This window comes from Aulonocara stuartgranti, assembly GCF_965226115.1.
Source record: "Aulonocara stuartgranti genome assembly, chromosome: 3".
NCBI classification, from domain to species: Eukaryota; Metazoa; Chordata; class Actinopteri; order Cichliformes; family Cichlidae; genus Aulonocara; species Aulonocara stuartgranti.
Window position 1 is genome coordinate 66336455 of NC_138941.1, and position 24097 is coordinate 66360551.

The 24097-nt window shown below is 42.6% G+C and overlaps 1 protein-coding gene and 1 long non-coding RNA gene across 6 annotated transcripts in view; one reads left to right on the forward strand and one right to left on the reverse strand.

Moving 5' to 3' along the window:
• The window catches only part of LOC309695514 (uncharacterized protein), a 181050-nt gene that overhangs the window by 71192 nt on the left and 85761 nt on the right, over nt 1-24097 (forward strand). The gene's annotated exons all lie outside the window — the stretch shown is intronic.
• LOC309701767 lies at nt 12487-24040 on the reverse strand. Its single transcript, XR_014275240.1, has 3 exons — nt 23760-24040; nt 15186-15277; nt 12487-14787 (listed from the first exon to the last, which is right to left on the reverse strand). It is a non-coding gene; the product is annotated as an uncharacterized lncRNA (long non-coding RNA).

Consider the following 24097-nt stretch of genomic DNA (forward strand, 5'->3'; position numbering starts at 1 on the left):
CATAACATACACTATTTAACCAATATAACATCTACATTACCTTGCTGACACATTTAAACTTCACAGAAAACAGAGAGGTTGCAACAACGCAAGACAACTGATACACGGGGTTCTGAAAAATGCAAGATTTTTTTATTTTTTTTAAATGATTACAAAATTGTATAAAATACTTTTGTGAAATAACTGGCATACGTTCTTACTTGCCTTTTGTTTCTTAATGAGGCAGTGCAGGTATGCATCAATGACCTGTTTGGATTAAAAGAAGATTATTTTTACAGACCACCACTAGGACCAAAAATGATTATTTCACTTACCTCATCAGAAAGCCACCCACTATCCTCCAGTGTGCAAAAAGAAGAGTCATACAATTTGTATGGCCCAACGACTGCCTCCACACGCCCGGTGTCTTTTGCAGCCCAAAGCCACTTCACTAAAAAACAAAATATGATAAGTTTCTTTAGTAATAACAGTTGCCATTTGAAAATCACGGTCAATGGCCAACGGGCCACAAGCAGACAAGGGCCAACGGGGCAACAACATAAACATGCCAGAGGGGAGTAGCTTTATGTAAATCAGAAATTAGCCAAAATTGGACCAACAGGTCAAAATTAGCAAGAGGGGAGAAAAAAATCAAACATTCTATCCATCTGACTAGCCAAACAGGCAACAATTGACCAACCGGTCAGAATGAGATTTTTAGCTATGCCACCTTTTTCTTGCGTGCTGGGTTTCTGGGGGGTCACTGGTACAAGCTCTTCTGGTGCTTGGACTGATTTTACCTGAGCTATTTTTGGTGCAAACTGAATGACAGAGGATCTGTTATTTTGCAGCGCTTCATGTTGATGCTGAGGACTGCAAGGCCACATCTCAGAAGATGGGCTACTCTCAACAGGTTCAGCTGGAGTTGAGACTTGGACAGGGTGGCTTGTTCTATAGGGTTTAATGTGGTCAATACTGTATAGACTTTTTAAAGTATTTCCCTCAGCGTTTTTCAGTCTAACACATTTTCCACTGAAGTCATCAATTGTGTAGGGACCTGAAAAATCCGGTTCAAGTCTTCCTCCTTTTCGCCCACGTTTCCTCATATTTAGAAGCAGAATTTGATCCCCTACATTGTACACAACATTTTTGTACTTTTTCAGGGCCCGCTTGGCGTATGCAACCTTTTGCTTGTCTTGTGACTTCGCAATGTTTTCTTGTGCAGTTTCTTTAACTGCATGTTGTGCTTCACTTTCAGACTGTACATAGTCACTGTACCTTTTGTCGTCTGGCAGAATGATGTTGGAAATCTAAAATTTTGTAGATATTAGCAATTAAACCAAGATGATATCATATTCATAAAGACATTACTGGGTTTTTTTCTTAAATAGTTTCAATTCTTAGTTCTAACATAGAAAGAATTTGACAAACACTCACCGGCACTTGAGCAGGCACTTCTGATGGAAATACTGCCTCTCTTCCATACATCAGAAAAAAAGGTTTGTATTTTGTTGTGGTGTGTACTTTTGACCGAAGTGAAAACAGGGTGGCCTCTAGATACGGATCCCAGTTATTCTGCTGGTCATTCACCAGTTTTCGGAGGGCTCTAAATGCAGGCATAGAAATATGTAAACACAGTAAGTAAGACAGAAAGTTTAATTAGAAGTAAAGAAATTAATAAATTATTAAGTAACAACAAAAACTGATAGATAAAAATTAGGCATACCTTTTTATGTTGTCATTGGTCTTTTTGTCTAGACCATTGGTCTGTGGATGGTATGCTGCTGTGACACTTCTTTCAATTTGCAATAACTTGCAAAGATCAGAGTTGAGCTTCAACAGATAAGGACAAGGTTATACTGCTTATACAAGCACACAAGAAAAAATCTTTGACCCCAGTGAAGTAAAGTTAAAAAATGTAACTGAAAATTATTTAACACTTACTTCATTCACAAACTCTCTGCCTTGGTCTGACAAAATCCTTTTGGGGCAGCCATGTCTATATATAATGGAGCACAAGTGCTGGGCTACCTCAGATGCAGATTTCGTTTTTAATGGGAAAGCTTCAACCCATTTTGAAAAGTAGTCAGTTGCAGTAAGTATATACTGGAAGCCGCTTGAAGTTTTAGGAAGAGGTCCAGTAAGATCTATACCAATAAGTTCCCACACTTCAGACACCTATCAAGGACAAATTAATAATTTGAATAACAATTTGTATAATGTACACATTAACATTGATGGTTAAAATTAGTTGGCAAACCCTCCTGCCTTTATGAATATGAGCTACAAGCATAGTTTGATGGGTAAACGGGGCATAATATTTACCTGAATACACTGCAACGGTTGCACAGCAGTCAGTGGTTTCCCAACTTTTTGACACTGGTCACATTCCTGAATCTTTAAGGTAAAAATATTTATGGAGTTCACGTAAATGTTCAACATTCTCATTTGTAAAAAACAAAAACACTTAATGACATATTCTCTAACGAACAAACTATTTAGCAACAATAGTTTGTGTGCGTGTCTTCAAATCTCTGCCAGGCCTACAGGTTATTACTGTAATATCACTAATTAACCATATTTATTTATATTTTGCAAGTGTACAGTTTCTCTTTTAACTGATATAAAAAAAATTGCTTATTTTAAACACTATTTAACAACAGTACAAACAGTTAATACATACCCATGTTTTAATGTCAACTGTCATACCAAACCAGTAAAATCTGGAACACACTGCATTTAGCGTTTTGTGTGTGCCAGTGTGTCCTCCAATTGGAGATGAATGAAACTCATGAAATATCTTCCTGGCACCATCCATGGTTTTTACTACTCTTCTGGTTCCAACAAAGAGTTCTCCATCTGCAGTAAAACAATATATATTTAGAAATTAATTTAACCACATATATGAGGAGGCAGGAGAAGTGACGGAGAGGCAGGAGAAGTGACGGAGCAGGAGAAGTGACGGAGCAGGTGAGTAAGTGACGGAAGTGACGGACAAGGTAAGCGACTCATGTTGTAACTGACGTCAGACGCCGGAGATTTTGGCGGAAAATTAAAGCAAATGGTAGTTTAGATTTGAACAAATTCATTTAAGCTTCAGCATTACCAAATACACTTATCAATTGTCTTATAACTAACACTATTTGTCTAAATAATCCCCCTCACCCTGGAGAACAACGAGGAGAGTTTAGAGACTCTCCAAGATTACATCGATCAGTGCTTTCAGGATCTCGTGATGAAGAAGACCCCGTGTGCAGCTTCCCCGGCCAAAGCTGAGACGCCGTCGTCGAAAAGACAACGCCCGGCAGATTCCCCCGGCTCAACATCGCCAGCCGGCAAAGATATTGCCGACATATTGGAGTCAATCGACAAGCGATTGTCCAGTTTCGACGCAAGGCTGTCCTTGGTGGAGATTCTTCACCGAGAATTTAAATGCTTGTGAGAATCCCTGGAGTACAGCCAGCAGCAGGTGGAAACGCTTGCTGCTGAAAATGCCACGCTAAGGGAGTCGGTGAAATGTCTCACAGATAATGTTACCCAGCTCAATAGAGAAAATAAAAAAATAAAAGAAACAGTTATCGATCTACAAGCTCGTAGCATGCGTGATAATCTGGTATTTTCTGGTATTCCAGAAGCCGCTGGAGAGGACGCGGAGACCACGGTAAAAAGCTTCATCAAAACCCACCTGAAGCTGCCGGAGGACACTGTGAAGAACATCGTCTTCGATCGGGTACATCGCCTCGGCCCCATTCGGGCTACGGCCGGGAGACCACGTCCTATCGTGGCCAAATTCGGCCACTTCAAACAAAAGCAACATGTGAAAAGCCGCGGCAGGGAATTAAAAGGAACGGACTTCAGCGTGAACGACCAGTTCCCCAAAGAGATCTTGGAACGACGCAGGGTCCTCTTCCCAATCCGACGCGGCTTCATCCAGAAGGGCTCCCGCGCTGTCATCGCTGTGGACCGGCTGTACGTGGACGGACAGCTCCACCGCGACCCCAACATCACTCCGTGGCTGTATTAACCTCACACCAGATAAGAATCAGCTGCACCCTTTCCCTATCCACTCACACTAACTTGCATTAACATCTGTTTAACTTACCAGTATCAAATCGCATCTTAAAGTGTGATTTCATAGCAGAATTAACACCGTCACTCTCCGTCAGTGATTTAATTGGAATGTTTACGTTTTGTTTCTGTTTTTTTTTTTCTTCTCGTTTTTTTTTTTTCTTCCTCCTCTCTTTTCCCCCTCTTGGTTTTATGCTGCTGTGACGGAGTCACCCCGTCCCGAACCGCCGACAGCTGATCCGGGCGCATACACGCACCACCACCATTAGTTTTTACAATTACCGGGGCTGCGCGGCTTTTCGGCGACCGGGCAGATAAACAAAAAGGGGTGAGAGGTATAGTTTGAGCAGCGCAGAAGGGGGCCAACGTATTTTCCCACTTACCTTCCATAAAGCCGGTCGCGGAGACTCGCTATGATCGCCGAATTATACGGGGGTTATGCAAGCCGATGGTATGGGGTTCCGGGGTTTAAATAGTGGGTTCGCGCGCGCTTGAAGAGTCACGTGAACTGCATTATTCTTTTGGTTTGTTTGGTGTTATTGTGAAACACTGTAGGCTGCCGGGAAGTGGCCATAAATGTCTATATATACATATATGTATTGTAGGACTACAGCAGGAAATAAGCTGAGGGGGAAAGACGGTTTGATAAAAGAAATAATAAAGAGATGACTATTACGCCTAGTGGGAGGGGCTATGGGGTATAAGAGAAGGCGGTCAGGGCCCACCTGTGTTCTTTTGTCCAGTGAGCTGTTACAGAGAGGGTAACATGCAGACTGTGTTTTGTATATAGATGTTTGTTTGTGCTGACTTAAGTCAGTTCTATTTTCTTTGTAAATAACTTTTTGTGCACCTGGGAGGCCGGCAAAATAAATAAATTATCCACACTGAATGCTTTCCGACTACGCCTGTATTTGTTCGGGAGAAGTTTAGGAGAGGACCCCGCGACAGCTGCTCACCCCTGTCCTTGGTTTCTTTCTTTATTCCTTTCACTGCCTCGATCACCTGCTTCGACACTCATCCACAAACATCCTTTATTTCGACACATACGCACCATGCGCTCAACGGCAGCACATTTACATCAGTCAGACAGCGCACACAGTCATATAAGATACACACACACTTAAGCCAAGCCTACTCATATTAGTAACTATGCATACACAAAGTCAGACTCAGGGAGCATCTCGCCACACATTTTTTCTCTCTCTCCTTCTCTTTATTTATGAACAAGTGACGTATTCTCTCCACCTGTCTAAGCGACGCACACAGCATACATCCCTAGTTATACACAAACATCTATGGGTACACTGAGGTTCATTACATGGAATATAAATGGAGCTGGCTCCAGAGAAAAGAGGTTAAAAATATTTAACCAACTCAAAAAACTACAGGCAGATGTTGTCCTATTACAAGAGACCCACAGACCTCTTAGAGGTTCGAATGAACTTAAAACACCTGAGTTTCCTAATGTGTTCTCAGCTTGTTATAATTCTAGACAAAGGGGAGCAGCAATTTTAATACATAAAAATATTAATTTCACAGTACTCGATACAGTTATAGATCCAGAGGGCAGATTCTTAATCATTAAACTATCTATACGTGATAAAAAGCTATGTATTGCAAGTGTATATGGTCCAAATGTTGATGATCCCTCATTCTTTCACGGTTTTTTCAGTGCACTCTCTGAACACTTAGATGGCACACTTGTTCTTGGAGGTGACCTCAACCTTGGACTAAATGAAGACATGGATAGGCTCAATACATCGGGAACTCAGCGTAATTGGCAGTCCACAAATATAATCAAACAATATATGAGCGACTTTGGTCTTTGCGATGCATGGCGCTCTCTTCACCCCACCAGTAAGGAATATACTTTTTTCTCACATGTCCATCACTCCTACTCTCGTCTGGATTATTTTTTGGTCAGCAGCTCACTGCTGTGTGACATTTCAGACACTGAGATTCATCCTATAGCTGTCAGCGATCATGCTCCTGTATCTTTAACACTAATGCACAAGAATAATACTACGCCAAGAAAAAACTGGAGATTTAATATATCACTACTTAAAGATGAAGACTTTATTAAATATTTTAAAAAAGAGTGGACTGCATATTTGAACTATAATGACACTCCCGAAACATCAGCTTCTGTTCTATGGGAAGCAGGGAAAGCTGTGATGAGAGGTAAAATAATTTCTTTCTCATCACATAAAAAGAAAAAAGAAAACAAAAATATTCAGGAATTAGAAAAAAACATCAAATCACTAGAAGAAGCCTACGCGTCCCACCAAGATCAGGAAACATTGAACAAAATACGCAAAACAAAACTAGAATTAAATGAGATAATTGATAAAAAAACAAAATTCTTAGTACAAAGACTACGCCTACAAAATTATGAACATGGTAATAAATCCGGTCAATTTCTAGCAAACCAGCTAAAAATAAATAAAGAAAAAACAACTATATGTGCTGTTCAAGATTCATCTGGGAACACATTATATGAACCGATACAAATAAACAACATTTTCAGGGATTTCTATAAAACGTTGTATTCACCACAAATAAACCCATCTAAAAAAGAAATTGATCAGTTTTTGGACAACATAACTCTTCCAAAATTATTGGACACTCAAGCAATGGCACTGGATTCACCACTGACACCAGGTGAACTCCAGGAAGCCCTGATAAGTATGCACAATAATAAGGCTCCAGGTCCAGATGGCTTTCCTGCAGAATTCTACAAAGAATTCTGGTCGATTCTAGCACCAGTTTTCTACAGAACGTTGTTGGAAATTAAAGAAAAGGGCAGACTTCCATCAAATATGAATTCTGCAAACATTAATCTCCTGCTAAAACCAGGCAAAGACCCTGTATATCCCTCAAGCTATCGTCCAATATCCCTTATAAATGTAGACCTTAAAATAATCTGCAAAGCTCTCTCAAAGAGACTGGAGAAAATAACCCCCCTCTTAATTCATCCTGACCAAACTGGTTTCATAAAAGGTAGGCACTCATCAACAAATACACGTAGATTACTTAATTTGATAGACTACTCATACAGTAAAAACCTAGAAACTACAATATTCTCTTTAGACGCAGAAAAAGCATTTGACAGAGTTAACTGGAAATTTCTATTTGCAACTTTACACAAATTTGGTTTTGGATCCTCTTTCATAAACTGGTTAAAAATATTATATAATTCCCCAACAGCTTGTGTTAGAACAAATGACCAGACATCCTCCAGCTTCTGTCTCTTGAGGGGCACCAGGCAGGGATGCCCACTCTCCCCTTCACTATTTGCAATTTTTATTGAACCACTAGCAGCAGCAATTAGACAGAATTCAGTAATTAAGGGCATAAAATGCAAGAACGTGGAACATAAAATCAGCCTTTATGCGGATGATGTGTTACTCTTTCTCCAAAATTCACAAACCAATATCTCTGGGGTGATTGAATTGATAAACTCTTTTGCAAGAATATCAGATTACTCAATTAACTGGTCAAAATCTACAGTCCTACCGATTAATTGCTCCTTCCATAATTCCTCTTCTACACCACTGCAATCGGGAAATATAAAATATTTAGGTATTAATGTTTCTCCCAAGCTTGCAGATCTAACTAAATTAAACCATATCCCACTTTTAAAGAAGGTAGAAGATGATCTGGCTAGATGGAAATGTCTACCCATATCACTCATGGGAAGGGTTGCCGCTATAAAAATGATGGTCTTACCAAAAATAAATTTCTTTATTCTCAATGATCCCAACTAAACCGCCACAAGATTGGTTCAGATCTCTAGATTCATGTATGTCCAAATTCCTTTGGAAAAATAAACCCCCACGTATAAGCTTAAAAACATTACAAAAGACCAAGGATAGAGGAGGATTAGAACTGCCTAACTTTCAGCACTACTTCTTAGCCAACAGGCTTCAGTTTATCTCAGGATGGCTAAAACACACCCTCTTAGATGAACCTTGGCTAGATGTAGAACAAGCACTCTGCAATAATCTAGAGATCTCAGACCTACCATTTATCAGCTCAAACATCCAACGACATGAATGCTTTAAAAGCATCAACATCAGCTCTTCTCTGACAGCATGGTGGGAGTTTCTAAAATTGACAGCGTCTTCATTAATCCCATGCAAACGTACACCTATCTGGAACAACCCTGACATATTACAAAACAATAATATGATAAACTTTTCAGATTGGAGTGATAAAGGAATCAAATATTTAGAACATATACTAGAAGGAACAGAATTTATTTCATTTGACGGACTAGTTACACAATATGGGATCAACAAGAAAAGATTTTTAGAATATCAACAAATTAAATCCATAGTAAAAAAGAAATTTAAACCGGGTCAAGTTGAACTACAAACACCACTAAGTGTGGTTCAATTTCTTACTCTTAAACCCCCCAAATTACTATCCAAAATATACAGAATGCTTTCTAAAACAGATGAATCAATATCACTTCCTATTGCAAAATGGGAAGCGGATTTATCAGTTAACTTAGACCTAAACTTCTGGTCTCAGACTTGCTTAAAAACCTTTCATCTAATTAGAAATCCCAGTTTTCAATTAATTCAATACAAAATATTACATAGAGTACACTATACAGGTCATCGGATGTTCAAGATGGGCTTTACGTCTACCAACAACTGCTCACACTGCCAAACCAATTCACCGGACAATTATATCCACGCTCTTTGGTTCTGTCCACCAGTTCAGAAGTTTTGGCGCGAGATATGTGAAGACTTATCGAAGTGTCTGAAATGTAACATTCCAACTTCCCCCTTAGTGTGTTTGTTGGGCAGCTTAGATAATGTCACTTCAGAAAAGAATATCGCCCATATGGTTTTCACTGCCCTATGCATAGCCAAGAAAACAGTCCTCATGAACTGGAAAAATAAAAATAATCTTAATTCTAAGCAATATAGAAATGATCTATTAGATTACATTAGTCTTGATACAGCCTCTGCCACCACATCAGATCAATTGCTCTGGGCTCCTTTGATCAGCTCCATCACCTAGTGGGGGTGGGGGGTCATAGTTTGGTCCCGCCTTCACTGTTGTGATTGGTGTGGGGGTAGGGACAGGCTTAGGGCGTCGGGGGGTTCCCCGGAGGCATCTTCCTTGGGGGGCTCAACCCGGGGTAGCGGTCATGTCCGGTTAGGGGCTCTGTTGGCTCTCCGGTGACTGTTTCCTCACGGCTGCGTGCAGCGGGGCTAGGGGAGGGTCTGTGCTGACGGACGTGGGTTACTGACCTGGTAGCCTGGCTGGCCCTGGGTGGGTCCGGGATGGGCGTGAGGTTCTGGGGGCGCTCCGTCTCTGGGCTGGGACCCGGACCGGGCCTCGGGGGCTTGGGTCCTGGTTGGTGTGTTGCCGGGGTTGTGGGCGGGTGGGTGCATGGGGGCCCAGCCCTGGAGCAGGGTGCCGCCGGTGCGTCGAGCCACCTGGGGGGCTCTTCAACTGGTGGGGGAGATTGTCACATCTTGCAGGAGCTTTCCTCTCCTCAGGAGCTCCCTCTGCAGGAGGGGGAGATACAGGAGAGGTGGAGGAAGATCTCAGCCTGGGTGTTTATTGTCTTATGTAGTCTGGAAGATGAGTGGATGGTGGGGTGGGTGCAGTTTTCTCTGTGGTGGGGTTGGGTGGACTGTCCCGGGCTCTGTGGGGCCGGGCGGCGCTGCTGCACTGGGCCCGGTCTGGATGGGCCTGGGCCCCCTTTCCCTGGCGGGTCGCGGAGTATGGGGGTGCCTACTGGGGTCAGCGGGGGAGCTGGCCCCAGGGAGGGGTCACTTGCCCCTCCCTTCCTTCCCTCCCCATCTCCAGCTGCCTCCCTCTTCCCGCTCCACCACAACCACCCACACATGCAGGGCCTTGGAGTAGGGGTATGTCACCAGGGTGCAGAGGAGGCTACCCCCCCCCCTCTGTCCCCTTCTGGCTGCCTCTGCCTCAATTTTATCCCACAACTTAGACATTCACATTACTCACACTCTCATTACACATACATATAGGATCTTGGGGGTGGGCACGATACACGGAGTCCAAAGTACCATCAGGGTGTACACCTCACCCCTGGCATCGTTGCCCACCTCTCAATTTTAAATACACGTAGACATTGAGGGCTACCAGGAGGGACCATGCGCTTACCTGCTGCTCTCTGGCAGGTAGCTCCATGCCCTCCTGGGTTTTAAATGCACCTTAGAACACACATGCATCAACATTACAATGAGCGGGTGGAGGGAGGTTTGGAGTCTTCTCTCACCCCCGTTCTCTGCGGCCTGCTGGAGCGGGGGGGCTAGGAGGAGGAGTTGGCCGTCCGACTGCGGTCTGGAGTGTGGAGCCTGCGCTATGAATTCTGGCCTATGTTGGGACATAATCAGCCTTCAAATGGGGCCTCGAGGGATGCAGACGAAGTATAGATAGATAATATAAGTGTAGATACTTACATGAAAACAAACATAATAACTTCATACTGTCACTGGGTTTAAACTAAAGGAGTGTTCACAAGAAATCATCAGTATCAAACTGTGACAATAACAAAATGTTCATTAAAGCAATCAAGAATGAGTTTGATGTGAATCTTTGGTAATGCATGGGGGAAGCTCTGTGCCAATTTTATCAACAGCTACGGATTTTATCCTTTTCTGGATGCAATACCTTGGCCTCCAGTAACACTATATGGAATCTTAGAGTCATTTTGACCAGGATTTCTCCTTTAATGGAAATATTAAGCAAATATTTATGACTGCTTTCTTCCATTGCTGCAATATCTTGAAAATCAGAAATATCCTGTCCCAGAGTGATGCTGAAAAACTCATTCATGCATTTATTTCTTCTTGTCGGGAATATTGTAATTCATTATTATCAGGATGTTCTTTTTTGCGTTGGGACACAGGCAGGATGCGATGGCTGCTGTTTTATCCATGTGTGGATGCACATACCCAGCTCCCAAATTGTACCCAAATACTGTACGTCCCTCCATCCAACCACACACTTTAGGGACTGTGACCACCCACTGCACATGCTCCACCGTGGTATCACTATGAATGACAACATCATCCAGGTGGCAAACAGCATATGCAGTGTGAGGACGCAGCTATCGCTACAGCAGGTGCTGAAAAATGCCCGAGTCTTCAAACAAACCTAACAGAAGCGTGATGAATGGTACAAACCCTGCACTCACTTCTTAATTACCTGGAAGCACCTTAAAGACAACCGGCCCCTCTCAACTGCGACAAATCATCTGGAGAAAAGGTAAGCATAGGAGACCAAACACTGAGGAACAAATCCTCGTTTCATCCTATGATAACAGCATTTTCACCATTTCAGCCAATTCCTTTTGCACAATTTGTCTCTTGTGCTTAGGCAACCTGTAGGGCCATGAACGCACTTTCCAGGCTGTGTTTCAAATTGGTGCTGCATGAGAGTCTTGCAGATGATCGGGGGATGACCACATCTGCAAACTACTGTTGCAATGCAGGAACATCTGCTTTATTGGAACGTGTGAGATGCTAATCACAATGCATCTTAAACACACTCATGTTAAAACGTCATGCCCACATCTTGTTTTTAAGAAAAATTAATCATCTTTTCCTTGAAGATCATTTCAGAGTTTTTAATGAGCTGCAGGAACCGTGCCGAGAGCAGCCAAGTCTCCTCCTCTGATAAACCTCCACGTGTACCACTAAAAACATTTAAATTAGTTTGAATCGGAAATCATGGCTCAAACTACTTGCTGTGAGACCATTTCTTTATTTTTCACACCAAACTGTTTTATAAGACAAACTTTACACAGAGTTCAACAATTATAACTGATGCTTTAACAGTATCAGGATTTCATAATGCAAACTTCAAATCAAAAGGCAAACAGCTGCAGAACATGTGGATCAAAATGAATTCATTAAAAAAACAACGTGGACTTCAAGGATACAGTAAATACACTAAAGTGAAAGGAGGAGCCAAAAATAGATGTTTAATAGGATTTGAATTAACTAAAAGTAGTCACCTGTAATCTTTAAAATGGTTCTGATGTGTGCTGCTGTTTTTAACTTTTAACAGTTCTTTGCTGCCACTGTGAATATTGTGTTCGTTCCCTAATTAAATAAAGGTTACACAGCATCACTGCTCCATCTTCTGGTAAAAAAAAAAAAAAAGGTATTACATGGAAATACAGCCCAAAACCAGTTCAGCTTGAGTTTCTTTTTTCTGGACATAAAGTCACAGCAGGTGTTGTTTCAAAGCTGGTGGACAGATTTAGTTCATTTTGGAAGTTTTAAGAGCAACTGCTGTGAAAATATTTGCTTGTTTTGGGAGAAAAGGATTTAAGAGAAGATTTTATCACAGCAAAAGTTTAAATATGAATGAAGGATTGAAATTTAACTGAGGTGAAACATAAAATGAATACATAAAAAAATAAGTTAATTTTGGAAAAGCTAAAAAAGTTCAAATAAAAGAAATGATTTACATATCCATATTTGATTTTTGATAGAATACCAGTTTGGTTAAAAAAGAAAGAAAGAAAAGACATTCCTATAACTTTAATAGTACAACTACTAAACACTACTGTGTCCTAAGGGAACAAATGTTAAAATGTAACAGGGATAACATTTTAGAGAATTAAAATCCCTCAAAGGAAAAAACATAAACTTGATATGCATATCTATACATGCAGCTTCCTAAATGTAACATTCAGGATTATTCACCGCAGGTCCAGAAATCAGAGCTACCTCATCAGATCCAAGTGTGACATCAGCTGACACTCTTTACAGGAGATTCCATCTGAACTCTGTGGAGCCTGATCTCAAGGTTTTTAAGTCTGACCCTGAAACCAGAAGAGGATCTTTCTCTCTCTTCAGATTCATTGTGATCCAGTGATTTCAGTCCTGCATGATCAGGCTGATGTTTGCACAGAGCAGATAATGAAGTGAAGGTTTTTGCACATTGGTAACAGTGAAACAGTTTATTTACAGCGTGGGATCGTTTGTGTTCGGAGTATGAACTGAGATTCCTGAAACTCTTGTCACACTGGTCACAGCTGAAGTTCACTTCCATGTGTGTACGTTCATGTTTGTTACGATGACCTGATTGTGAGAAGCTTTTGTCACAGTGTCTGCACTTGTATGGTGTCTCTACTGTGTGGATTTGCTTATTCTTGTTCTTTAAGCTCACGTGCAGTGGTGACGGATGACCCACACTGGTCACAGATGTGCTTTTTGAACACACTGTGGAATAGTTCATGTATTTTTAATGCACTTTGTGTGGAAGCCTCTCCCACATTCTTTGCAGTAGTTCATTTTGTCTCCAGTGTGGCTACGTTGATGTGGTTTTAGGTCCCGTTGATGATTGGAAGTTTTTCCACAAAGGTCACAGAGAAACGTTTTCCCACCACCACAGTGACGACAGGGTTGAGAACTGGATCCATCTGTGTTGCTCTGCTTCTAAACAATGTCAGCGTAAGTGATCTCTGCCAATGTCCAATTACGTTTTACTGTTTACATTATAACACTCAGCTTACCGAGCGAAAATGATTCTTCATTTTCCAAAACAGTTCATTCAGAATACCTCCATAGGTTTACTGATCAGACTTGTTCCAAACAATCAGGTTAAAATTACAAGATAAAAAATCAATACTTCCTCACAGTAACTGCACTTGTAGAGTTACTTTCTGGTGTGGATCTGTTGGTGTTTTTTCAGGTAATGTGGAGATTTAAAAGTCTTCTCACACAGGTCACATTAATAAGGTCTCTCCTCAGTGTGGGTAAACATGTGTATTTGTAGTTGTGCATCTGTTGTAAACAGTTTCCCACACTGATCACAGTAGGAAAGATCATTTCCGGTGTGAATGCGTAGGTGAATATTTCGGTACTTTTTTTCACTGAAAGTTTTTCCACCAAAGTCGCAGCTGTACGCCTTAATTCCAGAGTGGGTAACTAGATGCTTCTGTAAGTTTCGACTTTGACCAAAAGCTTTACCACACAAGTCACAGCTGTAAGGTTTAACTCCACTGTGGATGAGTTGGTGTTTTTTTAAGCCTTCAGCCCAGGTAAAAGATTTTCCACACATGTCACAGCTGTAAGGTTTAACTCCACTGTGGATGAGTTGGTGTTTTTCTAAGTCTCCAGCCCAGGTAAAAGATTTTCCACACATGTCACAGCTGTACGCTTTAACTCCACTGTGGATGAGTTGGTGTATTTTTAAGCCTCGAGCCCGCGCAAAAGACTTTCCACACAACTCACAGCTGTAAGGTTTAAATCCACTGTGGATGATTCTGTGGAGTTTTAAGTTTCCAGCCTGCAGAAAAGATTTTCCACACAAGTCACAGCTGTAAGGTTTAAATCCACTGTGGATGCGTTGGTGTGTTTTTAAGTTTTCAGCCCGGGCAAAAGACTTTCCACACAAGTCACAGCTGTAAGGTTTAAATCCACTGTGGATGATTCTGTGTTTTTTTAAGTTTCCAGCCTGCACAAAAGATTTTCCACACAAGTCACAGCTGTAAGGTTTAACTCCACTGTGGATGACTTGGTGTCTTTTTAAGCCTCCAGCCTGGGTAAAAGATTTTCCACACAACTCACAGCTGTATGCTTTAACTCCACTGTGGATGAGTTGGTGAGTTTTTAAACTTCCAGCCTGGGTAAAAGACTTTCCACACTCATCACAGCTGTATGTTTTCTCTCCCTTTCTTCTGTGAGGTTTGTCGGCCTCCTGAGAGCGCTGACTTCTTGCTCCATGTTGGTCCTGCAGTGACAGAGATACAAACAGAGGCAGTGAGTGAAATGCAGTCCTGGAACAAACTGAAACTCCCTCCATTGGTGGAATCAAACATGTCAACAAACACCTTGTTGGTGTGTTACCACCACCTTCTGGTGATGGTGTCACATTACAATAATGTGACACAATGAGAGGTATAATTAAAATGACATTAGGAAATATTGATCAGCAGAGAAAATCTTTTATTTCATAAAAAATTCAAAGTTCAACTGATGATATTGTTGTTTCAATGTGTGTAGATAAAATATGATCTTTGTATTTTCTTGTGACTTCTGTGGTTTCTGATTTTGAATGTAGATTCTGTATATATGGAGGAGCCCAGGATGGAAGCTGCTCTTAACAGAAAACTCTAATACTTTTCTCACCTTTTGTGTTGAAGACATTGTTTCCACTGTAGTGGCTGAGCTGAGTCCAAATGGCTGAAATTGTTCCTCTGCTGCACCACCAGACTCGTCTCCTTTTACTCAAAAAAGAAGTACACACACACACACACACACACACACACACACACACACACACACACATATATATACACATACATACACATATATACATATATTAGGGGTGCAACGATACAGAAAATTCATAGTTCGGTTTGATACTTTGGTGTCACGGTTCGATATTTTTTCGATACAAAAAAATGTTCATGCTTTTTTTAATTTGTCATTTATTAAAATTATAAATATATATTTTAACTCAAAAGTACAGTTTTTAAATTTAATGTTGCTGAAACAATAAAGTAATAAAAAATAAATCTGATCGAGAAATCACTCATCTTTGGAAAAGAGAGTTTATTACAGAGAAATGGCTCTTTCCAAAATAAAAGCTATACTATCCGCTTCTTCAGGGCTATATTCTCATCAGCATATTAAACATATCAGGTCCCCATAAGGAGAATCATGTGCTAACGGCTGTCTAAATGACTCGGGTAAAGTTTGTAGCATGCGTGCTTGTTGTTTTTGTCTGCTTCCACTTGTCTTTGCACTAGGATGATGTCGGCGTAAATGTGCAGTCATATTCGTTGTGTTCCCACTAGTGCTGTCAGCGTTAATCTGAAATGACGTTAACGCCACAACACGGCAAATCTCCGTTAACGAGCTACCGCGGATCGCCCCGCGCGTGGGGCTGGACGGCGTCAACACGTTAACGAGCAAACTGCGCTAACGCAGTAGTTTCCACCCATGTAATTGAGCATTGCGTGGCACATCCGACATACTGTTTTACTTTTGTCCATGACGCGTGTAGAACATCTGACCAATGTTGTTCATTAATGCTACTTTAATATACCTGATCCGTATTAGTATGCTGCGCATGCACGCAGTGAGACGGGGGCAAGAGAAGGAGGGACCCGCCCCCTGGGATGTGATGACTAACGTGTAATGGTTGCTTTGTTTCGAAGTAAATGATGCTCGATGATATTCACGAACCCTGAGTCATTATTAAACGACAAACATGGTGTCAGAAGTTGTGGTTCGGTCATCTACTCCAGCACTGCCGACGGAGTGGTAAGACTAAAGTTTTCCCAGCACTTTACGGACGAAGCAAGCAAGTAACCAGCTAGCGTTGCTAGGCTATCGTAGCAAGAGGCTATTAAACGTCAACGACCATGTCAGACGGATTCCGTAGACCAGACCCATTGGTGTTTTGTGGAAACATCGCCGAGAAGTGGCGTATATTCGAGCAGGAATACGACATATTTATAGCCTCATTCCGATAAGGATGCTCGGACCAGAGCGTTCATCCTGCTAAACCTAGCCGGCTCTGAAGCCATCGAGCGGGAGCGCGCATTCGTTTATACACCCGCTGTGCACGCGGGGGAAGGAGAACACAGACGACTGGTGACCGAAGCAGAATCGAGAGAAGACCCGGAATGTCTAAAGCGCAAATTTCGTGAACTCTGTAATCCCCAAACAAACATAACAATGGAAAGGCACAAGTTTAACACCAGAAACCAACGACCAGATGAAACAATTGAGTCTTATGTGAGTGACTTAAAAAATAAGGCAGGCAGTTGTAAATTTGGCCAGCTTAAAGACGAGCTCATCAGAGATAGACTCGTTTGTGGCATAAACAGCGACAGCATGAGAAAGCAATTGCTGCGCGACAGCGACTTAACTTTGAACAAAGCAATTGAAATGTGCCAGATATTCGAGCAGACAGATCGACATACGAAAGCTCTAGCGGCTCCAAAGCAAATGGCAGCAAAGGTCGACACTTTGCATCACACAATAAAGAAAAAACATCCACACAAAGTCAAGACAAAGACAGGCAATGAACGTCGTGCAACGCATCCAGAACATAGGCTCGCTCACGCAATCACAAACTGTAACAACTGCGGGGGCAGCCACGAGGCAAAAAGGGACAAATGCCCAGCATATGGCCAGCAATGCCATAAGTGCCAAAAATGGAATCATTTCCAGAAATGCTGCAAGTCATCACAAACACGGCAATTCAAAAAGAGACCCGTAAACCACATTGAAATGCAGGCGCACGGCAGCGATGAAGAAATGTTCTATGTGAATGGAATTGACATAGACACTATAAATCCCTGCTTTCCATACAAGAATGACATTTTCACCATTAATGGAAAACCCTTAGAGCTCAAACTGGACACTGGCGCCAAATGTAATGTCATACCAGCTAACCTTTTTGAACAACTGAGACATGATGAAAAACTCATGCCATCACGAAACACTAAACTGGTGGCATATGGGGGAGAGGAAATTCAAACAGCTGGCACAGCAACACTCTCATGCCACTCTGCAGGCAAGGACTACCCTCTGCAGTTCTTCATAGTGAAACGAGACGTACAACCCCTACTTGGCTTACCAGACTCACTTCACTTACAATTAATCACACTAAACAAAGAAGTCCACCACGTGACTAAGGAAGTGGAAAGCACCTTTTCAGAACAGATCTTCTCAGAGTATTCAGACCTCTTCGAAGATAAACTTGGTAAACTTCCGGTTACCTATTCCATGAAAATAGACCCAGAAGTCACACCAGTAATAAAGCCAGCACGCAAAATACCGGTTCCAATGCTAGACAAGGTTAGAGCAGAATTAACCCGTATGGTCGAGTTGGGTGTGATCACCCCTGTCACAGAGCCAACAGAATGGGTGTCGTCCATGGTGGCGACCCACAAGAAAAATTCAGATGAGATCAGACTCTGCATCGATCCAAGAGACTTGAATAAAGCACTAAAACGCCCACATCATCCTATGCGTACTATAGAGGAGATAGCCGCCCAAATGCCTAACTCCAAAGTCTTTTCCGTCTTGGATGCGAAATGCTCCTTTTGGCAGATAACACTTGACCACCAATCATCCATGCTCACAACTTTCAGCTCACCGTTTGGCAGATTCCGCTTTCTAAGAATGCCATATGGAATAAACTCAGCCAGTGAGGTGTTCCAGCGTGCAATGGAGCAGATCTTTGCTGGATACCCCTGTGCTATCATTGTTGACGACATACTCATCGGTGGAAGAGATATGAAAGAGCATGAACACAATCTCAGAAAAGTACTCGACCGTGCAAGGGAAGTCAAGCTGAGACTTAACCCCCTGAAGTGCAAATTCAGTCTCAAAAAAGCCCGCTACGTTGGCCACGTCTTCACAAGCGAGGGCTTGAAGCCTGACCCAGCAAAGACCAAAGCAATTGAAGAGATGCCCACACCTGAAAACGTCACAGCTCTCCAACGCTTCTTAGGGATGATTAATTACCTAGGAAAGTTCATTCCTAATTTCAGCGAGCTTTCAGCCCCACTTCGGGAGCTAACGTGCAAAGACGTACAGTGGTGTTGGCTCAAGCAGCATCAAGATGCATTCAATGCTTTAAAACGAAGCCTGACCAGTCCTCCTACCCTCAGATACTACGACGTAAAGAAACCTGTCACGTTAACGTGTGACGCATCGCAGTATGGACTCGGGGCTGCATGCCTCCAAGAAGGCGCCCCGATTGCCTACTCATCTCGTACTCTGACACAGACAGAAACGTGCTATGCGCAGATTGAGAAGGAGCTTCTTGCAGTCGTATTTGGTTGTTCCAAGTTTAATGATTACATCTATGGGAAACAAATCCAAATTGAAACTGATCATCAGCCATTAGTCACCATCTTGAACAAGCCAATACATTCAGCTCCAGCCAGACTGCAACGCATGATGCTTAGGCTGCAAAAGTACAACTTTCAGATAGTGTACAAAAAAGGCTCGCAGATGTACCTCGCCGACACTTTATCCCGTGCTCCCACAACCTCGACGGATCAAAATAGTGATGAAACAGCTGACTACGAGATCATGTCGATCCAGCAAATCTCTTCTTACAGGCTGATGCAGCTAAAGGAACACACTGCCTCAGATCCAGAGCTACAGAAACTGAGCACTGTCATAATGAGAGGATGGCCTTGCAGACAAACTCAGCTGCCCACAGAACTTCGTCAATACCACCCATATCGAGACGAACTCACTCTAGAAGATGGCATTGTCATGAAAGGGCTGAAAACAGTGATTCCCAAATCTTTGCAAAAAGATTATATCGTCATCCTCCACAGAGGGCACCCAGGCATGGAAGCTACTAAACACAGGGCCTGTGGCATTGTGTTTTGGCCCACAATGACAGCAGATATTGAGCAAGAAACAGCTGCGTGTCCAGTGTGCAACAGCACAAGGCCACATTAACAGAAAGAGCAGTTAAAGCTACATCCAGTGCCGGACATACCCTGGTCAACCGTCGCCACCGACATCTTCGAGTGGAACGGTCAACATCACCTGGTTGTAGTCGACTCTTACTCAGGTTGGTTCGAAGTAGACCTGCTTCCAGACCTAACCGCCAACACTGTCATCACAAAGCTCAAAAGACACTTTTCTGCCCGCACAAAGTAATATCAGACAACGGCACTCAGTTCACCAGCCAACGCTTTGCAGACTTTGCTTCAGCATGGGACTTTGTTCATGTGACAAGTAGCCCAGAATACCCGCAGGCCAATGGATTGGCTGAACGTGCGGTTCGCAGTGCAAAGCAATTGATGGAAAGATCAAAGAGAGATGGAACGGATGTCTTCCTTAACCTACTCAATCTCCGCAACGTGCCACGTGACAACACACTAGGTTCCCCAGCTGAAAGGCTGATGTCAAGACAGACGCGCACGACCCTACCTGTGTGTAGACGTCTGCTCGTTCCCAGCCCCAAAAGCAACAAAACAGTTAAAACAAACCTACTTCACAAGCGCCAGGCACAAAAGAGATACTATGACAAGTCCAGCAGACCCCTCCGCCCCCTCATGCCAGGTGAGGTTGTGCGGATGCAAACGCGTCAAGGACATGACTCCTTAGGAACCATCAAGGAAGCCTGCGAAGAGCCCAGATCGTACATCGTCCAGTCAGGAGCTGGAGAGTACAGGCGAAACCGCAGACATATCCTCCCAGTCTCTGAACCGCCACCACCACACAGAGATTCCCATGATGATTACACCGCAGCCCAACCACCAACCACTGACTCCCCACAGCACATCCAAGAACCCGTGACACACACCGACGAACAAACACATAGCCACACGCAACACTTCACACAAGCCCCAGTCCAGTCCCCCTGTCGCCCGGCACGTGATGCTTACATCACACGATATGGGAGAGTCTGCAAACCGAACCCCAAGTATGAACACTAAGGCATAAGAGATGGACTGTAACGCGAAAGAAAAAAAAAAAAAAAAAAGTGGACAGTACACATGATGTGATGTCAGCAAAGTTAAATGCTCACCGTGTCCTTACCAATGACACAGTTCAAGGTGTGAAGTAATTCGTTAATGTTTAGGATAGAATGTTATGATATGGACATGTTGTTAATGTGTTATTGCTAAAGGTGTTGTTAGCAGCTTATACAGCCATAAGCTAAAGAGAGGGGATGTAGAACATCTGACCAATGTTGTTCATTAATGCTACTTTAATATACCTGTTCCGTATTAGTATGCTGCGCATGCACGCAGTGAGACGAGGGCAAGAGAAGGAGGGACCCGCCCCCTGGGATGTGATGACTAACGTGTAATGGTTGCTTTGTTTCGAAGTAAATGATGCTCGATGATATTCACGAACCCTGAGTCATTATTAAACGACAAACAACGCGCATACCTTCAGAGTCATAGGTCACATGAAGACCAAAATAGTTTCAAAGGCCAGATCTGAATGAGGGTGGGGGAGGTTCAATTTGCCATGTTGCAACCAATGACTGTATAAAAGATGGACGACGCGACACCGCCTCCTCCCATTATGCAAAAATGAAGCCAAAATATCCCGTTTGTGGAGGCTGCCATCTTGCAAATTTGGAGCCAGAGTCTGCGCAGTAATGACTTGAGGTGGAGCGACTGTGTAACACTCCCGCCCACACACCCGCTGGACGTGACCGCAAACACGCCCCCTACACCTTTTACGTAGCACCTGTGGCTCAAGTTTTTTGCTGGTTTACCACAACTGACGACTCGTTTAATTAAGGTAAATACAACCATGTCACTGTTATAAGAAAAGACACACAGCTTAACATCTTATAGTTCTAAAATCGCTCTGTTGTTAATTCGTTTGCTAGATTAGCCGCTAGCATACGCACTGTGTTGGAGGCTTGTTGCTAGCTAGTTAGCGATGCTACACACCTGTTACTCTAATAGTCTGTTATTGAAGGATCAGTACTCCTTATGTTTTTTTATCCATTTTTAGACAGCGATGAGATCAGCTGCACACTCCACAGAGGCCCAGAGTTACTGTTAATTAGGGCTGGGTATCGTCACTGATTTCTAGAATCGATTCAATTCCGATTCACAAGGTCCCAAATCGATTCGATCCACGATTCGATTTAATTCGATTCGATTTAAATCTGGGAAATTTTGACAGTCAGAAGTATAATTCAGATCAGAACATTTACATATTTTTGTATCTATAAAAAGGAAGCTGACACTCGCAAGACTTTATCCAAGGTGTGAGCATCACAGCAGATGCCTTTGTGTCAAAGTAGCTGAGGATAAAACACAGAAAAACATGAAGGTTTTCCTGGCCTGGGATTTTATAAAAATATTCTGCAGTACATCAAAAACGAAAGAAAACCATTAATTAATCAACATTACCTCTGACGTTACAGCGGTTTTATTAGACACACGGCTAAGCATTTTGCATTTTGAATAATATTAAAAAGTTTAAATTTGTTCAGTATTGAACAGCAGAAATGAGGTTTTCTTTTCGGAAGAATGTAAAAGGGAAAAAAACAGCGGCCGACAGCGCTGTAAACAACAGTAGACTTGTGCGTAACAAGCAAGCGAATAATGAAGAAAGCGAAACTGTTCGAGAGAGGGGGGGGGAGGGAGAGAGGGAGAGAGAGGGAGAGAGAGAGAGCTGCGCATCGCAATGGAAGCAAAACAGAGTGAATTCATGACGATGTTTATGTGAAGCGTTTGGATCTTCTTTTGCTGCTGGTTTGGTCAATATTGTTTGGAGAGAGATCAAACTAACAGCTTTAGAATCAGCGCATAAAGGGCGTGAACACAAAGCGCGGACCCGGATCAGCGAGCTGTCGGCTTTCAGCCCCGACTGTGAGAAAGGCGACATCTAACTGATTCTGATCCGCGGGTCGCGCTGTGTGTTTAAGTCTATGTGCAGAATCCCTGTACCTGCTCTCATTTACTGTTTGGTGGTTCTTGAAATTTTGTGAGATGTCACCAGAGATTCTGGCATTTCGGACAAAATAAATTTATATTAAAAAATCGATTCAGGATTTTAATGAATCGATTTTACGTTATCCAAGCCAGAATCGATTTTAATCGATGAATCGATTATAAAAACCCACCCCTACTGTTAATATCAAAAATATAATGCTGTCCTTTGAGATTTTAACATTTAAGACTGAGTATGATGGATCTAAAACTGTTTAAATCTCTAGTCTACAGCCTGGTAACATGAAACTTTAAAAACAGCAGCAGAAGGTTTCAGTAGTGTAGTCTAATGTGTTGTTTTCATTTAATAATAATCCGTATTATGTATAACAGCTACATTCACCCTGGAGAGAAATTAGTGAGGGAGACCATCAGGACCGAGCTGGGTTTCTGGGTCCAGAGGTTTGGAGAAACTTCTTCCCTTTCTTTCATCACAGCTGTCCTGTGCCAGAAGTTCTGTTGACCCACTGAAAGAGGCTTCATTTAAGAAACACCAGGAACACTGAAGCTCATCGCATTGATCAAGCAGGACTCATGATCTTCACCAGCAGCTCCCTCACAGGGAAATCTTCAGCACTCCTCTGTAGGCCCGCCCCAGAAGATGGATAAACCCAGCGTTTCATGAACACTGTGATGAGACCTCTGGTTTGTGTAATGTTATAAATACTCAGATACTCCCCAGAGGCTGTAGAAAGTTATATATTTAAAAATATATGATCCTCTCTGGTTACTCTGGTATGAATAACTCTGCATCACTTTATGGTAAATAACACACTATGTGCAAAAAACTGCAAAAAACTGTAGTTCAACATACAAGTGACGACCTTTGACCTTCATAAGGTTTTATTTAATTGTGTTAGAGAAACTCAAGCGTGCTCTTCATGCAGCTGAGTACATCAAGTGTTTAAAACTATGACCTCAGAGCGCATCGAAAGACTTTTGGCCTCCTTCTCAGCAAGCTTCCACTACTCTCACCCTGGGGTTGCGCTCCCCCAGGCTTGTACCTGTGGCTTCATGTCCTGGGGTGGGGGTTGGTTGTTCTCCTGCCCTGCACCCCATCCTTTTGTTCATATTCCAAGACTATTTTTCTTTATGTATTCTTTCACCCCAGCAACCGCCATATTATGATGTTGCAAGCAATCACAAACTCTACAGTCTGTCTAACTCCAATGTCTACCAAGCAATCTATTATTCTCAACAGAGCTAAACTCAACATAAACTGAACCCACATTAAAGTTAGCTCGATGCTTACCGTTAGACGAGCCCACAAACCGAGAGAAACTCCGTGATGAAGCTGGAACTCTTTCCAAACACAGGAAACAGATCAGGGAGCAGAGACCCACGTGGTTCACGCTGATCTCAGCTAGGATCCAGGAGACAAGGGTGTGCAGATCGATGCAGATATCGATCCAAACGTTGGTAGTGGTATATGTTCCAGTAAGTTTACTACTTTACTCCCGTTTCATGAAAAAGCAGCTCTCTCTGCTCGACTCCTCTCCTGCACACACACTTTGCTCCGCCCCCTTTATCTGGCTCCGCTGTGATTTGTTGCTGTGCGGTCACGTGACTAAGCTGCACAATGCAACCCCG